At 47.3% G+C, this 16,515-nt stretch overlaps 1 long non-coding RNA gene across 14 annotated transcripts in view; it reads right to left on the reverse strand.

Moving 5' to 3' along the window:
- Positions 1-16,515, reverse strand: part of LOC108175821 (uncharacterized) — a 265,995-nt gene that overhangs the window by 186,571 nt on the left and 62,909 nt on the right. Inside the window, exon 1 of one of the 14 annotated variants that reach the window (XR_011383733.1) lies at positions 5,950-6,127. The exons of 12 other annotated variants lie outside the window; for them this stretch is intronic. This is a non-coding gene — a long non-coding RNA (uncharacterized lncRNA). Of the gene's footprint in view, positions 1-5,949; positions 6,128-16,515 lie in introns of those variants that run through there. One more of the 14 variants, XR_011383736.1, reaches the window with a different exon arrangement.

A 16,515-nucleotide genomic window follows, 5' to 3' on the forward strand; every position in this document is an offset into this window, starting at 1 on the left:
CACAGCAGAGAGCTGGCCTGGAAGAGGGGCAACCGGGACAGAATCCAGCGCCCCGACCGGGATTAGAACCTGGTGTGCCAGCGCCGCGCCGGCCCACCCTACTAATCTTATTCTTAGCTAGCTCTTGAGTTCTTCACATTGTTTCACCTATGTTGACAACCAAAGATGCCCAAGAAGAAACAGTGTTGTCTTTTATTATTATTACTCAAATCTTAATTGCCCAGTCATAATTACAAATTCTATACATAGGATAGATGAAATTAACAGCTCTTAACCATAAAAGATACAGGACACCAACAATATTGAAGCTGTGAATATACAGATATGATGACTTAAACTCTGGCTCTTATATAATCCCATAGAAGATTTGAAACCAGGATACAGTGGATAACAGAGTCGTCATACCTATAGAAATGCCAATCCATACATTACTTTCATCTGAAGATGGCTTACACTCAGAAGTTGACACACCATTTGATCTAAAAACAAATCCCATCCCAAGGTGCTTGTGTGAAGCAACCTTCACATCTACTCCACTTGGTTTATATTATGACAATGCTCTGATGTGTGTGGGTCCAACCACATCTCCATGTCTTTGAACTAGCAACACTAAAACATTTTGAAAAATGACAAATATCTGTTATGTCATTATGAATCTAACTAGCATCTGTTTAATACTGAAAGCAAAAATATTTCTGTAATGAAATGCCACAATTAGACTCACCAATATAATTAATTAGCATGATCTCAATAAAATTAGCACTTTATTTCTCCAGCTAAAACTCACTAACTACACTTAACCCCCAAACCCACACCAAAATACACTGAATCACCAAGACGAAATGCCATGAGAAACAGAATGAAGGTGCGCTCACCTTTTTTCATTACCCCTACAATAGCAGGATTACGCACTGTAATTATCATCTCCCCTAATATTTTAATCCCATCTCCCAACTGCCTGGTCAACAATCAATTCATCTACCTTCAACAGTGATGGGTGCAACTCATTCTTAAACAAATAACCATTCACATCACTGAAAGAAGAACCTGGTCTCTAATACTAATCTCACTCGTTTTCTGTGATTCAACAAATCAGCTAGGACAGTTACCTTGTATGGCTCACACAGCCCAATTATCAGTTGTTAGGACTAGCTGTCACGCCTTGAGCAGAAGCAGTCATTACTGGCCTCTGCCATAAAACAAAAGCATCATTAGCCACTTCCTCCCTCAAGGTGCACCTGCCTCATTTATTCCTTTGATAGTAATTATTGAAACTATCAGCCTATTTATAGCTCTTCACATACTCATACATTTTATTGGCAGAGCCTCTTTAGTCTTGACATGCATCAGTTCTGCAACAGCTATAATCAGATTTATTCTAATTCTAGCTGTTCTTTAATTCACTGTAACCCAATCCAAGTGCCCATATTTCCACTCTCATGGTTAATGACCCACCAAACTCAGGCTATCATACAGTTAACCCCAGCCCCGACCATAAACAAAGGCATTGTCAGAGCTATTGCTTTAAGATTTTACTTATTTATTTATTTACTTACTTACTTACTTACTTATTTGAGAGGTAGAGTTACCAATGGAGAGAGGGAGGGACAGAGAGAAAGGTCTTCCCTCGGCTGGTTCACTCCTAAATGGCAATAGCCAGAACTCAGCCAATTCGAAACCAAGAGCTTCTTCTGGGTCTCCCACATGGGTGCAAGGGCCCAAGTGCTTAGACCATCTTCCACTGCTTTCCCAGGCCAGAAGCAAAGAGCTGGATTGGAAGTGGAGCAGCCAGGACATGAACTAGTACCCATATGTGATGCCAGCATTGCAGGTGGAGGCTTAGCCTGCTACACCACAAAACCCCTTGTCAGCTCTGTTTCTAACATACAGCTAATGATAGGTTTCCAGTTTAATTCTTTTACTCTATCATTCCTGGCCTAGGAACTAATACCAAGGATGATGATATAGTCTGAGAGCGTACAACTAGGGGCCAGGATCATGATATGAAATGATCTTTTTCATTCTATCAGGAGTTTTTTTCCTCTGCTGGATTCTTCTATCCATTCCATCCTTCATGGCTAGTCCTAAAGCAAAGGGGCTGCTACCTACCAACAGGCATCTGAGCCCTAAAGCTACTAGAATTGTGTCTAATAATCAGAATTATTAGTCTTGGGAGTATCAATTACCCAAGTTCACCATAGTTTCATAGAAGAAACCAAAAATATCATACAAATTCCACTAATCAATCAAACTTGGAGCTGGTTTTACAAGTCTACAAACTTCAGAATATTTGAACATATCCTTCACCATCTCTGAGGCTGTGGATAGTTCAACACTCTTCACAGCCACAGGATTGCACAGCCTATTTGTAATCATAAATCTTACTTTCTCACCTCATAACAATTAAAATTTCACTTGATATCAAACCAATCATTTTGGCATTGAAACTGATGCCTGACATAATTTGTGGACATAGTCTGATTATTCTTATGCATCTCTTTTAAAAAAAAGATTTATGTATTTATTTGAAAGTCAGAGTTACAGAGAGAGTGAGTGAGAGAGAGGTCTTCCATCCACTGGTTCACTCCCCAATTGGCTGCAATGGCTAGAGCTGCGCCAATCCAAAGCCAGGAGCCAGAACCTTCTTCCAGGTCTCCCATGTGGGTGCATGGGCCCAACAACTTGTGCTGTCTTCCACTGCCTTCCCAGGCCACAGCAGAGAGGCTGGATCAGAAGTGGAGCAGCCAGAACTTGAACCAGCGCCCATATGGGAATCCGGCACTGCAGGCAGTGGCCTTACCCGCTATGCCACAGCTCCGGCCCTGACACATCTCCCTTCACTTATGAGGATCATATTCTTTTAATGTTAACTACTGCTACTGGCTTCCAATGTATTATCTTCAGTTTTAACCTGGAAAAGAATAATCAACCTTACTCTCTCCCTGACAATCAATATATCTTTAGTGCTATTTCTTGGAACCACCGTAATCTGGTTGCTGTAATTAAATATCTACATAGAAAAATAAAGCCCATACAATATGTAGATTTGATCCTATAGCATCATCCCAACTACTACCCTCCATAAATTCTCTTTTAGCCATTACAGCCTTTGTATTCACCTTAGATATTACCATCTTACTTCTCCTGTCATGAGTACCCAAATAAAAAACCCAACACTTACACTTACCATAGCACTAATTATAATTTCCATTTTAGCCCTATGTCTAGCCTATGAATGAATTCAAAAAGGACTAGAATGAGTATAATCATTGAAATTTCAATCCATTAGGTTAAGGTATTCTATTATCACCAATATTCCTTTAAATCTGTATAAATATTTTAGCATATATTGCATCCTTACTAGGAATATTATCAGTATACTGATATATGGTCACTTCTGTGTTTTATAAGGCACAATATTATATGCATTCACTTTAGGAATCCTTGTAATCCTGAATGCTCATTTTATCATATCATGTATAATATTCATTGCCTACTAGTATTTGTAGCCTATGAAGCCACTGTGGGCCAAACACAGTTAATAGCATCCAACACTTACGGTCAGATAATGTACAAACTTAAACCTTCTCCTATGAATTATGTAACTTACAATTACACTTATTCCCATAACAATGTACTCAAAAACATCATACTCTGAATCAACATAAACACAGAGCTTATACACTACCTCATAATCCTATTTATTATAAATAAACCTATTATAAAATAAGTAGTTTCTCACCAGCTTCTTCTCTGACCCTCCTCTTGATACCACCTCACAGCTTCCCTTAATAATCCTAGTGAGTATCCCCTTTCTAAAGGACCACTTCCATGAAAGAAAGCTATATTTAAATATTAATCTATAGGCATTCTTAATTATGACATTCACAGGCACAGAAGTAATTTTGTTCTAGATACTTTTCATCAACAGTAATTTCAACCCAAGTAACTATTACCCAATGAGGAAACTAAATAGCATTTAAATGGAAACCATGCATAATAACTTTGATAGTAAAAAGCAAAAATGTCCCTGTATGGTCTTCACCTATGATTACCAGAAGTCCATGTAGAGGCCACTATTGCCAGATCAATATTCCTTGCAGTCACACTGTTAAAACTAGGAGGCTACAGCATAACATGAGTCCCTACAATCTGAAATCCCTTAAACAGAGCAGAGAGCCTTCTCACTTCCCAGAGGAGCCCAATAGGAAACCCCTAACCAGCGCCATCTCGCTCTGTCAAACACATCTAGCATCACTAACCACTTTTTCATTAGTGAGCCACATTAACACTGGTGATTGTGACTGTCCTTATTCAAACATCATGAAGATTTACAGGAGCTACAGCTCTAACACTGGCCCATGGCCTAACATCAGCAATATTATTTTGTCTTGCAAACTCTATTCACAGGCAAACTTCACGATTTGCCCAAGGACTACAAAACAGTTTCACCTCTAGCAGCAGCATGATGAACCCTGGCAAACCTAACTAACTCAGCCTCAGCGCCAATCATTAATTTAATCAGGTGGCTGTTCACAAAAAAGACATCATTCTCACGGTCCAAACCTACGACCATCCTAACAGAGTCTAACCTGTGAATTAACACTATACACTGCATCTGCTTACTAATCACAACACAACAAGGAAAACTTCCATATCATATCAATAACATCCCTCTTTCCTTCACACGAGGAAATCACTCATATCCATTACCTTCTTCCCTATCACTCAGTTCTAAGATCATTTCACGAAACATGCATTGTAAAGAGACAACGTTAGCTTATGAATGTAAAAACAGAAACTTCAGTCTCCTTACTCACTGAGGAAGTATGCAAAAACGGCTAACATGCTCAGACACACAGTAATATGGCTTTCTTAAGCTATAAAGGGTAGAAATAACCCATTGGTTTTAGGAACCAGCAAACTATTGCAGCTCCAAATACAAGTAATCTATTTTCTCCCTCTATAACAATGTCACTACTTTCACTTCACCAGTTATAACAACTGTCCCATATTTATAAGGAGATTGGTGCTTTAAATCTCTAATGCGCCTTATTTATTTATTTAATTTTACTTGAGAAACAGAGCCACACTTCGCATCTGCTGGCTCACTACCCACGTGTGTGCAGCCAAAAATGCCATCAGGGTCTACCACGTGGGCAGCAGCCGCTCAATGACACGATCCATCCTCACCTGCTGTTTCCCAAGCTACACATTAGTGGGCAGAGTCGGAAGCCAGAGCCGGGTCGCAAACTCGGGTACTGCAATATGAGACATGGACCTCGGAACCAGCATCGGAACCTCTCGTCTAAACACCTGACCTGCACTGCGGGTAACCTACGAATGCACCTTGCGTGATGTACATTTAAAAACTCATGGTATACACAGGGTTCCATACGATCTGCGTCCTCAGGGGTCGCTTGGGGGTCCTGGAACGTGCCCTCCGCAGAGAGGGGAGGGCGGCTGGGATTTGTTACCCTGAAGTGAAAACGAGTCCGAAGCAGAGCCGTGAACCCCGGACACAACACCAGACACACCCGAAGGAGAGGATTCCCAGCACGGGCGGGCATCGTGACCCCCACCCCACCCCGCCCAGCGGGGGTCCCCCACCATCCGCCCCGGAGGCGCCTCCTCCCGACCCCTCAGTGTCCACGCCCCGCGGGCACCGCCGGGACCCCGGGCCACCAGGGGCCGCGCGGCCGCGTCGCTCCCTCCTCAGAGGCCGAGGCCGCCGGGCGGCGTCTCCGCAGGAGCCCTGCCCGGCCGGGGCTGACCGAGAGGAGCCACGCGGACGCCGGGTCCTCGCTCTCCCTTCCCGGCTCCCGCTCCGGGACGGGTCAGGGCCGACGGCGCCGCTCCGGCCGCGGACACCGGGACTCGCCAGGCCTGAGGAGCCGGCGCCGCGCGGACGCGGGAAAGCTCTCGGCCCGGCCGAACCCGCGCCCTCACCTGGCGCACGGCCGCGGGCCCGCCCTTCCCGCCGGCGTCCGCCGCTGCCGTCCTGTCCAGGGATCCAGGGATCGGGGCTGGAGCCCCGCACGGCCGTTAGGTGACCGCGCAACCCCTGGCCGAAGGACAGAAAAGCCGGGCCTCGCGGAGAAAATGGCGAGGGGGAAGCTCAGCGGGCTATTTATAGCCTCGGTGTTAAGGTGGCGGGTCCCGGAGATTCATTCTGATTGGATGATGCGGAAGGGCACCAACCAATCAAAAAGCGAAGACAGGGCCGGCGGCGAGGTTTAGCAGGTTAGGCCGTCGCCTGCGATGCCAGCTTCCCTTACGGGAACCACTTGTGTCCCTGCAAGTGGGAGACCCAGATGAAGCTCCTGGCGCCTCGTCCAGCCCTAGGCCATGGCAGCCATTTGGGGAGTGAACCCGCGTATGGAAGCTCTCTCTCTCTTCCCCCCTCCCCCACCCCTCCTGCGCCTTCAAATAAAACATAAATTTTAAAAACAATTGAAAAAATTTTGAAAAGAATCTGCTCATGTGAGCATTTGGCCTAGTGGTTAAAATGACGTCTGGAGGACGCCGCTGTAGCAAAGTGGGTAAAGCTGCTGCTTGCGGTGCCTGCATCCCATATAGGCGCCGGTTCAGGTCCCGGCTGCTGCACTTCTGATCCAGCTCTCTGCTACGGCCTGGGAAAGCAGTAGAAGATGGCTCAAGTGCTTGGGCCCCTGCACCCACGTAGGAGACCCAGAAGAAGCTCCTGGCTCCTGGCTTCAGATTGGTGACGCTCCGGTCATTGTGGTCATCTGAGGCGTGAACCAGCGAATGGAAAGATATCCACTGCCTGCTTCTGCCTCCCTGTAACTGCCTTTCAAATAAATAAGTAAATAAATCTTTAAAAAAAAAAGTTAGTGAAATACATACAAAGATAAGGGAGCAATTGGTATTAAAAAAAAAAATGACATCTGCATCCCACATTGCAGTGTGTGGGTTCAGGTCCTGCATCTGGCTCTTGTTCTAGATTCATGCCGGTGCAGGGAGGCATCAGACGATGGCTGAAAGAATTGTGTTCCTATCATTCATGAAGGAGACCCGGATTGGGTTCCTAGCTCTAGGCATCAGCCCAGCCAGGCCCCAGCTGTTGTGGGTATTTGTGGAGTGAACCAGTATATGACTGCTACCTTTCTCGCTCTCTCGCTCGCTCTCTCTCTCTCTCTCTCTCTCTACCTCTCAACTAAATATATATAATAAATTCTTTAATTAAAAAATTTCTTGAAATTCAAGTTGCTGGGTCAGTGATACAGCAGATCAGAGTCAAGGCTGAGATGTTCATTTGGGAACAGACTCTAAAGAGGGAGAACTGGAGCATGTCTGGCCCAGGAACCCAGAGAAGCCAGTTCGGGCAGGAGGGCGTGGTCAGACAGGAAGGAGGTGGTGGAGGTGAGGCGGCTGACTGACCTAGGAGACTGTGGGGTGTGCCCACACACAGAGGCCGCTGGCACCCGACGCAAGGTCAGAGGTGATGGGGACTCCCCTGGCGGGGCTGGTGGGTGGAGTGGAGGAGGTGCTGAGAACCGACCACCAATCAGACGCAGCGCTGGGAAGGAGCATGCAGAGTGGAGGGTGCACCTGGGGGTGAGTGGGTTTCTCTTCCTTGTCAGCCACCCAGATATCGGTGCAGGGGACCACAGGGGGCCATGGGGGCTTTCAAGCAATGCAAAGCAGCTCACTTGTACCTCTGCCCCTCCGCTACCCCTCACTAGAGGGAAGCAGGCACAGGTGTCAGCCTCAAGGGCTCCTGGGTGGCTCTGTGGGGTGGGGGTTGTAGATAAAGTGTAGGATACTGGAGACCAGGACTGACCCCGTGTGAGGGGGCACTGATGACGCAGGGGAGGAAGGGCAGGCAGCTAAGCTCCCATCTGCTGGATCAATCCTCAGATGCCTGCAAGAGCAAGTACTGAGCTGTGCTGAAGCTGCGTCGCCCGTGTGGATGCCAGGAACCCAATGACTTGAGTCAACACTGCTGCCTCCCAGAGCCTGTATCAGCAGGAATCTGGAGTCAGGAGCCGGAGCTGGGTATGGAACCCAAGCAGTACAACATGGGAGCAGGCATTTTAACCAGGGTGGGGTTCTTTTTTTTTTTTTGAAAGATTTATTTATGGGGCTGGTGCTGTGGGACAGTGGGTTAACGCCCTGCCCTGAAGCGCTGGCATCCCATATGGGCGCCGGTTCGAGACCCGGCTGCTCCACTTCTGATCCAGCTCTCTGCTATGGCCTGGGAAAGCAGTAGAAGATGGCCCAAGTCCTTGGGACCTTGCACCCACGTGGGATACCTGGAAGAAGCTCTTGGCTCCTGGCTTCAGATTGGCGCAGCTCTGGCCATTGCAGCCAATTAGGGAGTGAACTATCAGATGGAAGACCTCTCTCTCTCTCTGTCTCTCTCTCTCTCTGTCTCTCTCTCTCCCCCTCTGTCTCTGCCTCTCCTCTTTCTATGTAACTATGACTTTCATATAAATAAATAAATCTTTAAAAAAAACAATCTCACTAGATTGTCTAAATTTTTTTTTTGACAGGCAGAGTGGACAGTGAGAGAGAGAGACAGAGAGAAAGGTCTTCCTTTGCCGTTGGTTCACCCTCCAATGGCCGCCACGGCCGGCGCACTGCGCTGATCCAAAGGCAGGAGCCAGGTGCTTATCCTGGTCTCCTATGGGGTGCAAGGCCCAAGCACTTGGGCCATCCTCCACTACACTCCCTGGCCACAGCAGAGAGCTGGCCTGGAAGAGGGGCAACCAGGACAGAATCCGGTGCCCTGACCGGGACTAGAACCCAGTGTGCCGGCGCCGCAAGGCTGAGGATTAGCCTATTGAGCCGCGGCGCCAGTCTAAAATTTTTTTTAAAAAAGAAAGATTTATTTATTATTTATTTCAAAGTCAGAGTTACAGAGAGAGAGAGAGGTCTTCAATCCACTGGTTCATTCCCCAATTGGCTGCAACAGCTGGAGCTGCACCGATCCAAAGCCAGGAGCCAAGAGCTTCCTCCAGGTCTCCCACAAGGATGCAGGACCCAAAGGCTTGGACCCATCTTCTGTTTTCCCAGGCCATAGCAGAGAGCAAGATAAGAAGTAGAGCAGCCAGGACTCGAACCAGCACCCATATGGGATGCTGGCACTGCAAGCAAAGGCTTACCTGCTACACCACAGTGCTGGACCTTCCCAATTAACTTTATTCCTTTACACTTCGGGAAAAAAATCCACAAAATAATTTCTATTTTTCTGTCTTGGGAAATTAAAACTCTGCCTTGATAATTTTGTTTTCTAGCAACTTCTTTTATTTGTCCAAGGGAACATTCTTTGGAAAGTGTTAAGCCAACTAAATGAATGTTGCCATTGAGGCTCAAGGCCAAAAAGGAATGAGTTTCTCCTAGTACCAACTATTTTTTAAAGATTTATTTTATTTATTTAAAAGGCAGAGTTAGAAAAAGAGAGAGAGAGAGAGAGAAAGAGATAGAGAAAGAGAGATCTTCCATCTGTTGGTTCACTCCCAGGTAGCCACAGTGGCCGGAGCTGAGCTGATCTGAAGCCAGGAGCCAAGAAGTTTTTCCAGGTCTCCCATGTGGGTGCAGGGGCCCAAGGACTAGGGCCGTTCACCACTGCTTTTCCAGGCACATTAGCAGAGAGCTAGATCAAAAGTGGAGCAGCTGGGACTCAAACTGGCACCCATATGGCATGCCAACACTGCAGGATGCAGCTTTAACCGACTGTGCCACAGCACCGGCCCCTCTAGTATCAATTATATTAAAGACAACTGAAACGTAAAAGGAAAATAGAAAACGGTTGCCATCCACTACTGGCTGTCTTGGCTAGCATGGAACAAATTGTAGGAAAATACTGATACTTTCTAAACAGGTAACTTTTGTACTAACATATCCCTCAATTCCCCAAATTCTTACACGTTGCTTTTATGGAGTAAAAAAAAAAAATGAGTCTATCTAAATCTGAAAGTACTGGGGCCAGTGTTCGGCACAGTGGGTTAAGCTAATGCTTGCAAAAACTATACCCCATATTGGAGCACCGGCTCAAGTCCTGGCTGCTCTGCTTCCTATCCCGCTTCCTGCTAATGTGCCTGAGAATGCAGTAGAGAATGGCCAAAGCCCTTGGGCCCCTGCTACCCACGTGGGAGTGAACCAGTGGATGAAAGAGTCTCTCTCTCTCTCTCTCTCTCCCTCTCCCTCTCCCTCTCCCTCTCCCTCTCCCTCTCTGTTACTCTGCCCTCTCTGTCACTCTGCCTTTCAAATACATATTTTTTAAAAAAGCTTTATTGTTTTTTTTTATCTTTTATTTAATGAATATAAATTTCCAAAGTACGTCTCGTGGGTTACAATGGCTTTCCCCCCCATACCGTCCCTCCCACCCACCACCCTCCCCTTTCCCACTCCCTCTCCCCTTCCATTCACATCAAGATTCATTTTCGATTATCTTAGTATACAGAAGATCAGCTTAGTATACCTTAAGTAAGGATTTCAACAGTTTGTTCCCACACAGAAACATAAAGTGAAAAATAATAGATGATTTTTTTTAAATGATGATGAAATCAGATCAGACCTATTGTCATGTTTAATCCCAGTGAGAGTCAAGTTGGGAATTGATAGTTTCTTTTCTTTTTTTTTTTTTTAACAGAAGATCAGTTTAGTGTACATTAAGTAAAGATTTCAACAGTTTGAACCCCCATAGAAACACAAAGTGAAATATACTGTTTGAGTACTCGTTATAGCATTAAGCCTCAGTGTACAGCACATTAAGGACAGAGATCCTACATGAGGAGTAAGTGCACAGTGACTCCTGTTGTTGACTTTACAAATTGACACTCCTGTTTATGGCATCAGTAATCTCCCTATGCACCAGTCATGAGTTTCCAAGGCTATAAACACTCTCATCAAAGACTTCACACATCACCCAAATGAAACTGCTTCTTTTCACCCACAAAATGGAGAAACCATGAAGTAATGGGGACTGTTAAGAGATCTATCATGGAAAAGAAGACACTCAGAGAACGGCATAAAAATGTCCTTTCTCCCGGTAGGCACTGGAAGTCGTTGCCTTAAGTGGACAAGTGCCTTATAGACTTTAGTGCCATAGAACTTGGAACTATTTTAGTTGATGCAGATTTATGATCTAGGAGGCTTTAGCAGATCCGAGTGAGGAGGACAGGAAAGAAGAGTGTTGAGTGTATGTGAGGAGCCCTCGGTGCAAAACACTCGTGCGGCTTGGTGTGCACTTGTTCAGAGAAGCAGGTGTGTGTAGTGTGAGCCCTGTGAATGCACGCGGGGCTCCTGGGATGTCCAGGACTGGGGGCGGGGGCCACATTCTGGAAAACTAACCTGCATTCCACAAGCTGAACTTTTATCTTAGAGGTAGTCACATCTCTGTAGACACTGAAATACCACAATCTGCTACATAGCCAACTCAGGTTAACTTGCTTTTTGATGATGTGATTAATCTTATTTGCATAATTAAATAGTCTTTTTTAAGGGAATTAAGTTGACATGAGCCCAAGTACATGGACAATCTTCCATGCTTCCTAAACACATTAGCAGAGAGCTGGATCATAAGTGGAATAGGGGGGCCTGCCTGTGGCGCAGAGGGTTAAAGCCCTAGCCTGCAGTGCCAGCATCCCATGTGGGTGTCAGTCAAGTCCCGGCTGCTCCACTTCTGATCCAGCTCTCTGCTATGGCCTGGGAAAGCAGTAGAAGATGGCCCAAGTTCATGGGCCCCTGTATCTGTGCTGGAGACCTGGAAGAAGCTCCTGGCTCCAGGCTTCAGATCAGCTCAGCTCTGCAGTAATTTGGGGAGCGAACCTGCGGATGAAGACCTCTTTCTCTCTCTCTCTCTGGCTCTACCTCTCTCTGTAACTCTTTCGAATAAATAAAATTTTAAGAAGAGGAAAAAGGAGGAGGAGGAGAAAAGGAGAAGAGAAGGAGAAGGAGAAGGAGAAGAAGTGGGACTCAATCTGTGCTCTGGTATCGATGCCAGCGTTGCAAGTGCCGGCTTAACCCACTGTGTCACAACACTGGCCCCAAGCCAGTGGTTTATGCAATCCAATGAAAATGTTTTCCTTTACTAAAAAAGGTCAGGGGAAAATGTGATGACTTTTCCATCTGTTCCCAACAATACAAGGCTGTCTGTGTCCTTCCATAGCTAAACCATGTAAATATGCGACCAAGCTGTGCGTCTTACCAGAAAGTGGCCACAAAGGTCAACCACAGGCCAGCCCAGAGAAGGGACCTCCTGGGACAGATATCACCTTCCCTCACTTTGTCCACTATGCAGTGGCCATCCACTGTGTATGCTTAGTGGTGTTTTATTTTTGATCTTCAAGATGTGTTTATGTCTAGAAAGGGAATCAAGCAAGATCTCTATTCATTTGTTTCTTAACTATGATGGGAGCAGAGGTTCTCAGGCTAAGGGAACCAGTTCTCCCTGCACCAGGGCAGAATCTGCCTCTTCCATCTCCTTCCACTCAGCGCACAGCACTGGGAATGGCGAGGGGGGCTCGACCAAGTGTGTGCTAAGCACAGCCTGGCCCAGGGAGGCCCAGAACACCCTAGACAATGGCAGCAAGCAGCCATGACTGTGGAATGTGGAGGGTGTGCTGTACTCTGTATTTTAAAGACACTGCTTTTTTGGAAAACCGTTCATTCCTTTATTATCTGTGTCTTGTTTTGTTCAAAAAGTATTTGAGAGACTGAAGAAAGGTTTTAAAGTGCATGACGGGGTGGGCACCGGGTTCTAGTCCCGGTTGCTCCTCTTCCAGTCCAGCTCTCTGCTCTGGCACAGGAAGGCAGTGGAGGATGGCCCAAGTGCTTGGGCCCTGCACCCCATGGGAGACCAGAAGCACCGGGCTCCTGGCTTCAGATCAGCGTGGTGCGCCGGCCACGCCAGCCGCAGCAGCCATTGGAGGGTGAACCAATGGAAAAGGAAGACCTTTCTCTCTGTCTCTCTCTCTCACTGTCCACTCTGCCTGTCAAAAAAAAAAAAAAAAAGATGGATTTATTTGAGAGGTAGAGTTACAGACATAGAGAGGGAAAGACAGAGAGAGAGGTCTTCCATCTGCTGGTTCACCCCCCAAATGGTCACAAAGGCCAGAGCTGCGCCAATCCGAAGCCAGGAACCTGGAGCTTCCTCAGGGTCTCCCACTTGGGTACAGGTGCCGGAGCACTTGAGCGATCTTCCACCGCTTTTCCGGGCCACAGCAGAGAGCTGGCTTGGAAGGGGAGCAGCTGGGACACAACACCGGCCCCGAAATTGCTGCTTTCAAAGCAGAGTAGTCACTGCATCTGTGCTCCGGGCTGAGAGGAGAGTGCATGCAGCAGGCCGGGTCTCCGGCCTATACTGCAGTTCTGTCCACTGCTTCTTCCAAGGTCACTGCCACTCCCAGGATGGAGCCCCAGGTATTGCAGATCAGGGCTACGCCCTTGGCTGACTGTGTCCCTGCTTCACAATGGCCTTGCCTTCCAACCATCATCTACTGGCAGTCAGAACCAGGCATGGCAAACACTAATGTGACATGTTCAGTCCCGTGCTGCAAAACCCTGCAGAGTAACATTGTGGAACCTCACCAGGGCCTACAGCAACCTGTGTGAGGAAGGCCCCGAGTGCACCTTGGCCTGGAGGTCTGACATTGTGCCCTGAGCACGCCTTCAGACTTGCAAGCAATACAGTGTCCCCATGCACTGGGCTCCAGTCGCATCAGCCCTGCATGAAGCCCCCCCCTCCTCCAGAGGGCTCAGCTGTATCCTCCTGAGGCATGCTGATCACTCAGCCAAGAATTCTGGGGATGCCAGTGTGGCGATGGCAGCTGCTTCTCATCCGTGAGGTTGAGCTGAAATGCTGTCATCTCAGGTCCTCTCCTATGATGCCTCGCCACACTGTCCTGGCTTCTTCTCCATGAGGTGCCCTGTCTCTCTTCTTATCTCAAACCCTAATCACAACCTGCACTTCCCTCTCTCTTATTCGTCACCTGTCTGTAAACTCCCTACCTGTCCTGTTCTTGATTGTATTCTCTGTGGGGGCACAGTGAAGAATGGGCCCTCCATGAACACCTTTTGGATCAATAAAGAGTCAAAACAGTTGCAAAACTAAAAGAAAAGGGCCAGCACTGTGCCTTAGCAGGTAGTGCCGACATCCCATATGGGTGCCAGTTTGTCCTGGATGTTCCACTTCCAAACCAGCTCTCTGCTATGGCCTGGGAAAGCAGTGGAAGATGGCCCAAATCCTTGGGCCCCTGCACCTATGTGGGAGACCCAGAAGAAGCTCCTGTCTCCTGGCTTTGAACTAGCCCAGCTCCAGCCATTGCAGCCATGGGGGGAGTGAACCAGCAGATGGAAGATCTCTCTCTCTCACTCTCACTCTCTAACTCTGCCTTTCAAATAAATAAATATAAGCTTTAAAAAAAAGTCAGCTTTTATAGTAAGGGATAGTGAAAATACACTTTATGATACTCAGGAGAGGAAGTGGTGGCTATACACTTGGTATTAGACCCCAATAATCAATTGCCGAGTGAGAAGAGAGGCAGAGGCACTGCTTCTGCCTCCCCCAGCCTCTCTTGAGCTCCACAGGATCATGGATCAGCAGGGTGTGATTGACAACTTCCAACGATGCGATTTCCTCACCTTGGGCGTCCACCTCGGGAGAAAAGAGTTCTCCTGGTCTGCATCCAGCACCATGGATTGCTGAGTCAGCGTCAAATGCAGGGCGGCATTTTACTGAAGCCAGTTCTTAATTTCAGAGATGCCACAATGCCAGTAGTCTCAATCACTCCAGCAGGTCATTCAGGAATCATAGAGTTATAGCTGTTCAAGCTATTGAAGAAGTGCAACCACTTAGTTGGAGGGAGAACAGATTCAAGACCAGAGCCTTGGAGCCAGGCAGCTCCAGGCGGTGGGTTAAAGCAGGAAGCAGCAAAGCAGACCAAGAGCTGTCAGGGACAAATGACCGTAAAGGCAGGGGCTGAAACCATCACGCAAAGAAAGGCGTCAGGCAGATCCAGTGTTACAGAGGGCCAACGCCAGCCACACTGAGGACTGACCGCTGGATCTGGTAATGTGTAGGTCCTTGGTGACCCAGAAAGAATAAGTGTGGTGGGATGGCAGCAAGAAACGCCTGTTTAGAGGACTGTAGTAGATGGAGTGGCCTCCCAAAAGAACCTCCAGTCCTCATCCTATGTCCTGTGACCATGTCGCTGGGCAGGAGAGCCTTAGCAGGTGTCACTGATGTCACGGCCATGGGCCTTCCCAGAGGTGCTGCCACACCAGTGGGCCCAGTCTGATGGCAGGAGTCAGAGAACTTAATCTGGGCTGAGTGAGAGAGGGGACACAAAAGGGCAGGTCAGAGAGAGCTGAGGGGGCGAGAGAGAGACGGAGCCCATGACTGTAGACAGGAGCCACATGGAAACATCGCACCAGCCCACAGGTGACAGACAGCAAGGAAAGGGGGTCCTCAGTACTACACCCTTGAGGAACAGAGTTCAGCCCAAAATCTGGATGAACTCAGCAGCCGCCTCCTCCCCAGAGTCTGTAGTACAGGGATGCAGCCCTGTACACACCTGAGCAGGCTTACGGGACCCTACGCAAGGCCGCCCGGCCAGGACCACCTCCACTCCTACCCTGCACAGCTCTAACGTAGGGAATTCCTGTTGCATTATGCCGCAGGATTCATGGTGCTTTGTTATAGCTGCATTTTTGTAAGTAATTGTGAGGAGTGTGTGGTGGCACGGCAGTTTAAGCCTTTGCTTGGGATGCCCACACCCCACGTCAGGAGTGCCCAGTTGAGTCCCAGAGGCTCCACTTCCGATCCAGCTCCCTGCTATTGCTGCACTGGGTGATGCTCTCAAGTAGTTGAGTTCCACCCACAGGGGAGACCCACGCTGGAGTTCCAGGCTCCTGGCTTCAGCCTGGACAAGCCCTGGCTGCTGTGGCCATTTGGGGAGTGAACCACAGGATGGAGGATTTCTTACTGTTTCTCATTCTCTCTCTCTCTCTCTCTCTCTCTCTAACTCTGCCTTTCAAATAGGTAATTTAAAAAAAAATGTGTTGCTTAAGTTTCACATACTTTTTAATTTCCTCGATTTTTTACTGCTACTGGTTTTTCATTTTACTCTGTGTTGGAAATGAACTTTATACGTTTCTATCTTTTAAATTTGTTACAGCTTTTTATAATTCGCTCTAGGCTTAGTTGAGTCTATGGTCTACAGGATGTTGTATTTGCACTTGATAAGAAGGTATATTCTGCCGTTGTTGGATGAAGTGTTCCAGAGATGTCTGTTAGATATAATCGGTTTATAGTGTTGCTCTGACCTTCCACTTCCTTGTTGACCTTTGGTCGAATTTTTCTGTACGTTTCTGAAAGCAGGTTGTGGAAATCTCCATCCATTTTGGTCGACTTGTCTATTTCTCCCTTCATTTTGTCAGTGCTGTTCCATGTATCTTGGTCCTTTGCCATTGGCTGGATATTTATCTGGGACTGTTATATATTTTTGACAGTATTAAGTGTCCCTGTTTCTCTCTAGTAACATTTTC

The sequence above is a fragment of the Oryctolagus cuniculus genome, chromosome 17, assembly GCF_964237555.1.
Source record: "Oryctolagus cuniculus chromosome 17, mOryCun1.1, whole genome shotgun sequence".
In the NCBI taxonomy this organism is placed as follows: Eukaryota; Metazoa; Chordata; class Mammalia; order Lagomorpha; family Leporidae; genus Oryctolagus; species Oryctolagus cuniculus.